General features: G+C 43.6%; 1 protein-coding gene across 10 annotated transcripts in view; it reads left to right on the forward strand.

Moving 5' to 3' along the window:
• The window catches only part of MELK (maternal embryonic leucine zipper kinase), a 119,649-nt gene that overhangs the window by 85,983 nt on the left and 27,191 nt on the right, over positions 1-6,475 (forward strand). The gene's annotated exons all lie outside the window — the stretch shown is intronic.

Here is a 6,475-nt window from a genome sequence, read left to right on the forward strand (position 1 = left end):
GAAAAAAAGTCTTTAAAATGGTATATTTTATGACATCTCTACCTATAATTGTCAGACTTAAAAGTGAAATGGAAATACAAATTATTTGCTTTCCTTCTGATGCATAAAACATAACAAAGCATAGTAGAGGTTGTTTCCTGGTGTTACAATTCTCTAAAGAGCTTCTCAGTTACTCTTAAAGTTAAGCATGACCAACATCAATAATGCAGTGAGGAAAGTAATAGTTTTTATTCCTTTGTACTCTTCTCTCATTCTTAAATCCCTGTTCATACTTCGTTGAGTCCCAGGGATGAGTAGGATATAGGCTACTCACTCTCAATCAGAGATTCTCACCTTGGCTGTACAGTGGAATTTCTTGGGAACTTTAATCCTGATGTTTAGGTCTCAACCCCACAGATGATGATTCACTTGGTCTGGGGTTTGGCCAAGGCATCAGAATTTTTTTAAAGCTTCCCAGCTGATTGTGGTATGCAGCCAGAGTAGAGAAGTAGTACTGTAGATTCTTGCTGTTCAATGTGTGGTCTAGGACCAGCAGTATCAGCATCTGGGTGCTTATTAGCCATGCAGAATCTCAGGCCCCACCTCAGACCTACTGAATCGGAATCTGTGTCATATCTCCAAGTGGTTCATATGGTCAGTAAAGCTTCAGAAGTATTGGTCTAGGTCAGTTCTCAACCAGGAGTGATTTTGGCACTCAGGGGGCATTTGGCAGTGACTAGAGACATTTTTGGTTGTCATAACTGGAGTTTGTGTATGTGTACTAATGCCATCTCCAGTGGGTAGAGGCCAGGGATGCTGCCAAACATCCTTCAATGCACAGAGGAGCCCCTCACAACAAACAGTTATCCAGGTCAGATGTCAATAGCGCCAAGGTTGAGAAACCCTTGTCTGGGTAGCTCAGGGAATTAATATTGGTTCTACATACTTTCCAATTTGAACAGCCTCAGAAAACCATGTTTGAGATTAGCCAGCATCTGTTATGTTTTTCTGTGACATCCTGAGAGCTCTGCCTTCACTTTTGGGGCTGACGAGACATGACAGAGAGAGATTAGATTAGTTTAGTGTGATCCATATGCTGGTATGGTGCTGCTGATCTTTGTACAGAGAGAGAGTAAGAATATTTCTCTCAAACATTCAACTCATAATGTGTCTGGAATTGGTGGGTTCTTGGTCTCGCTGTCTTCAAGAATGAAGCCATGGACCCTTGCGGTGTTACAGTTCTTAAAGATGGTGTGTCCGGAGTTTGTTCCTTCAGACGTTCAGATGTGTCTGGAGCTTCTTCCTTCTTCTCGTGGGTTCGTGGTCTCACTGACAGGAGTGAAGCTGCAGACCTTTGCAGTTTTACAGCTCATAAAGGCAGTGTGGACCCAAAGAGTGAGCAGCAGCAAGATTTATTGCAAAGAGCAAAAGAACAAAGCTTCCATAGCCTGGAAGCAGACCTGAGCGGGTTGCCACTGCTGGCTAGGGCAGCCTTTTATTCCCATATCTGACCCCACCCACATCCTGCTGATTGGTCCATTTTACAGAGAGCTGATTGGTCCGTTTTGACAGAGTGCTGATTGGTGTGTTTACAATCCCTGAGCTAGACACAGAGCGCTAGACAGAAAAGTTCTCCAAGTCACCACTAGGTTAGCTAGATACAGAGTACTGATTGGTGTATGTACAAACCCTGAGCTAGACACAGAGTGCTGATTGGTGTATTTACAAACCCTGAGCTAGACACAGAGTGCTGATTGGTGTATTTACAATCCCTTAGCTAGACATAAAGGTTCTCCAGGCCCCCACTAGACTCAGGAGCCCAGCTGGCTTCACCTAGTGGATCCCGCACTGGGGCTGCAGGCGGAGCTGCGGCCTGGAGGGGCGCCTGCTCTCCTCAACCCTTGGGAGGTCCATGGTACCCGTTGCCATGGAGCAGGGGGTGGCAGGGGGCGGCGCCTGTAGGGGAGGCTTGGGTAGCGCGGGAGCCCACTAGGCGGAGGGGGTGGCTGGGACTTGGCGGGCTGCAGGTCCCGAGCCCTGCCCTGCGGGGAGGTGGCTGAGGCCCAGCGAGAATTTGATCGCGGTGCATGTGTGCAGGCAGTGCTGGGGAACCCGGGGCAACCTCAGCAGCTGCTGGCCTGGGTGCTAAGCCCCTCACTGCCCTGGACCAGCTGTGCTGGTCGGCATCTGCGTGTGCGGGCCTGCTGAGCCCACACCGGAGCCTGGGCCCGCAGGAACTCGCGCTGGCCCACGAGCGCGGCGTGCAGCCCCGGTTTGGAAGTTATAGATAAGTGGTATAAGTGGTAGTTGTTAGAGCATTTTGGAGAAAACTGAAAGCTAAGTGCTTGCAGTGAGAAAAGGCATCAAGCAAATGGATGAGAGCTCCAGAAAGGCTCAGGAATCAGAGGTACCAGCAGCTTCTGAAGTCAGGGAGGTGAGGAGGGAAAACAGGAAGATGGCTGAAAGCCTGTATTGGAAGCAGTTAGAACCCTAGATTCCTTTCTCTACCTGTGCTGCGTAACAGCCTCCTCTTCCCCATCCCAGCAGAAGACTGGAGGTCACAAGGCTTTCTTGTACCAAACACAGCTCAGATGCGGATGATGAACCGTTCTGAACCATTCCGAAATGGATGCACAAAGTCTTCATATTGAACAGTGAACCACCATCTTGAATTCCCTTCGCTATTCAACTTTGAGAATGCTGAAACCAGGATTTGTATCCTATTTGCAGTGAGGGTGGGGAAAATAGTGGAAGATTTATCTCTAGGGAAAAGCTAAGATAAATGTCCTACTATATCAGTGGTTGGGAGTTCAGGTTCCTGCCTGTTCATCTTGGAGAAGAGCCTTCAGCGTACTGAGCAGCCCCATGATACACATAGAGCCTCGAATCAGCTGTGCAACATACTTCTTCACTTTTAAGTAGAAACAGACAACCAAAAATCACTAGAAATTTGAGAAAACTTCTAACATGAAAGTCAGAGATCAAAACAAATGGAGTAAGGTGGGGAGAGGAAAGAAGAAAAAGTAGATACTGAGGAAAAAAAAACGCAGATATGCAGGGAGCCAGAGAAAATGGCTAAAAACTGCTAATTAATATTCTCAGATAAGAGAAGTGATTTTCATTCTTGACATAGGAATAAGATGAATAAAAATGAACATTCCAAGAGATAGCTCTTGAAAATCTAAAATATGACCACAGAAATTAAATGCTCAGTAAAAGTGTTGGAAAATGAAATTAATTTGAAATCTTTTAAAAGTAGAACCTGGCTCAGCTGGGCGCGGTGGCTCACGCCTGTAATCCCAGCAGTTTGGGAGGCTGAGGCGGCGGGTGGATGACTTGAGACCAGGAGTTTGAGACCAGCCTGGCCAACATGGTGAAACCTCATCTCTACTAAAAATACAAAAAATCAACCAGGTGTGGTGGCATGCGCCTGTAATCCCGGCTACTTGGGACCCTGAGGTGAGAGGATCACTTGAACCCAGGAGGCAGAGGTTGTAGTGAGCCGAGATTGCACCATTGCACTCCAGCCTGGGTGACAGAGCGAGACTCTGTCTCAAAAAAAGGAAAAATAATACAAGAAGAAATATTCCAGGCTGGGCACTGTGGCTCATGCCTGTAATTCTAAAACTGAGAGGCCAAGATGGGAGGATTGGTTGAGTCCAGGAGTTCAAGATCAGCCTGGGCAACATAGTGAGACCCTATCTCTATTTTATTAAAAATTAAAAAAAAATTTAAAGTTAAAAACAAAAAAGAAATATTCCAGAACTGAAGAATATGAGTTTTCAAGAATGAAGAGGCCTAACCTGGGATGAAACAGTAGATGAAAATAGATTCACACCAAGGCCTGTTCTAGTGGAATTTCAGAAAACGGGGAAATAATAAGATTCAGGAAGTTTTCAAAGATAAAAATGAAAGTTCATACACAAAGGCTGGAGAATCAAAACCTAAATGACTAGGTTTTTCAGTAGCAGTACTAGAATCAACAAGAGTATATTGCCATCAAAACTGTGAAGATTATTATTAACCCAGAATTCTCTGTTTAACCAAATCAGAATCAAGTGTGAAGATAGAATGCAGTCATTTATCAGACATGCAAGATCTCAAAAAATTTACCTCCCATGCATGCATCCTCAGGAAATCACTGGAGGATGTGTTCCACAAATGAGAGAGTAAACCAAGAAAGAAGATTACTTAGGATCTAGGAAACTGGGGCTACATTTTAAGATAGAGGGGAAAGGAATCCCTAGACTGACAATTGGGTAGCTGGCTGAGAAGTTGGTCCAGAGTGGAGCAGAGGATGCAGACATCTGGTGGAATCTCTCTAAGTGGGGAAGCAGTTAGCATATGTGTGTGGACATGTTGAGAGGAGGTAAAGTGTTGAAGAGGGTGGAGTTCAATTTGTAAGGAATAACTGACTCTTTTATTTTTATCTTCAGGAAAAACAAAGGTATAAAAAAATGGAAATGCAAGAATAGCACCCTGTGTGGTTTAGCTGCAGAGCTGATATTCAGCCAACATGACCACATTGGTTGTTAAAATATTAGTGTATTTATATACTGACTGGTAAATAACCACTGTCTCCAGTGCCCTCCATGTTGCCCTGTTACTTCCCTTAGACACCCTGGACACTACTCCCTCCCCTCTTCTCACAATTAAAAGATTAATAATTGGAAAGGCAGGCGTCTCCCAGGACCCTGCTGACAACTTGGCCTCTATTTTGATGGTTGGTGTCAGGGTACCAATTAAATATTTTGAACATTATCCCTGCTTAGTTGTGAATGCTATTTACATAATCATAATAATGCAAATATTAACTTAGCTAAACATTGTGATAAAATTATAGTAGGAGGATACAGGGAAAAGATGTGTGGGAAAGGGAGGGAGTTGTAGTAGGGCTAAATTCGTATTTCTCATACTAGGAAATGTATACATAATATTTGAAGCTGAAAAAAGTTTTAAGCCATGTAAGCATTTAGTTTAGAAATACAGAATTAAGGCCGGGCGTGGTGGCTTACACCTGTAATCCCAGCACTTTGGGAGGCTGAGGTGGGCGGATCATGAGGTCAGGAGATCGAGACCATCTTGGCTAACACGGTGAAACCCCATCTCTACTAAAAACACAAAAAATCAGCTGGGTGTGGTGGCAGGCACCTGTAGTCCCAGCTACTTGGGAGGCTGAGGCAGGAGAATGGCGTGAACCCGGGAGGCAGAGTTTGCAGTGAGCCAGGATTATGCTACTGCACTCCAGCCTGGGTGACAGCGAGACTCCAGCTCAAAAAAAAAAAAAAGAAACAACAAACTAGTGCACAAAGAATGGACAGAGTTCTAATTTTGACTACTTTAAAGTTCTCTAACGTGCAACTGGGTTTCTGCTGTGGAACTAAGGTAAACACAAAGCAATTTTCTTCTCACCTGAAAGCAACAGCAGCGTCACGTCACCCTAAGTGGACAAACCAAATACCATGAAAGCGTCATCATGATTTCTGGTGTTTGATTATTTTGGCTCTTTCAGATGCTCAGTCTCTAGATCATACGTGTGTGTGTGTGTGTGTGTGTGTGTGTGTGTGTGTGTGTGTGTGTTAAGAGATCAAGGCAGTCACAGCTGTCTCTAATGTGAAGAGTGACTTATACCTCGCTTTGTTCCTGGCCCAGTGCTGTGTCTTCTATCACCTGTGATTTATGTTTGCTTTATCTGTTCTTTAACTTGCAAGGTGGAATCCTTAAGCAATTTTTAAAAAAAAAATCAAACAAAGCTTTGCTAAGGCACAATTCTTTTCAGTAAGGAGAAAATATAAAGAAATTCTTTTGAATGACATAATAAGTAAAGACAAACAATGTATCTGGAAATGGTAGTGTAATTTACTTTTTCATGGATAATGCCTTTAGGGGAATAGTAAGAATTGGGAATTGCTGTAAGATTTGTATGGTCCTTAGTCTTTCATTAGTGAAAATTAGAAGTTTCCATTTAAGTCACCTAAAAAAATAAATTGTAGGACATTTTCTTTGGGATGATCTTTAATGGAAGACTATACTTTGGATACTGAAATTTTTAAAAATGTTATTATAGAAAAATTTACCCACCGAAGTAGAGAGAATAGTATAACAACACTGAGTTTCCATGTTCTCATCATTCAGTTTCAATAGTTAATAACGTTTTGCCAATTTAATCTGTATCCTACCACTTTCTCCCTTCCTCCCTTTCCAGCTGGGATATTTCCAAGTAAATCCCAGATAGCATGTCATTTTATCCAGGACAAATTGGTGTGAGATCCACAAACTTTAAAAATCTGAATCTTAAATGTAACATACTTAAGCCAGGCGCGGTTCCTCATGTGTGTAATGTCAGCACTTTGGGAGTCCGAGGCGGGCAGATCATGAGGTCAGGAGATCAAGGCCGACATGCTGAAACCCTGTTTCTACTAAAAATACAAAAATTAGCCGGGTGTGGTGGCACGCGCCTGTAATCCCAGCTGCTTGGGAAGCTGAGGCAGGAGAA

This window comes from Colobus angolensis, unplaced genomic scaffold (assembly GCF_000951035.1).
Source record: "Colobus angolensis palliatus isolate OR3802 unplaced genomic scaffold, Cang.pa_1.0 Scaffold181, whole genome shotgun sequence".
Classification (NCBI taxonomy): domain Eukaryota; kingdom Metazoa; phylum Chordata; class Mammalia; order Primates; family Cercopithecidae; genus Colobus; species Colobus angolensis.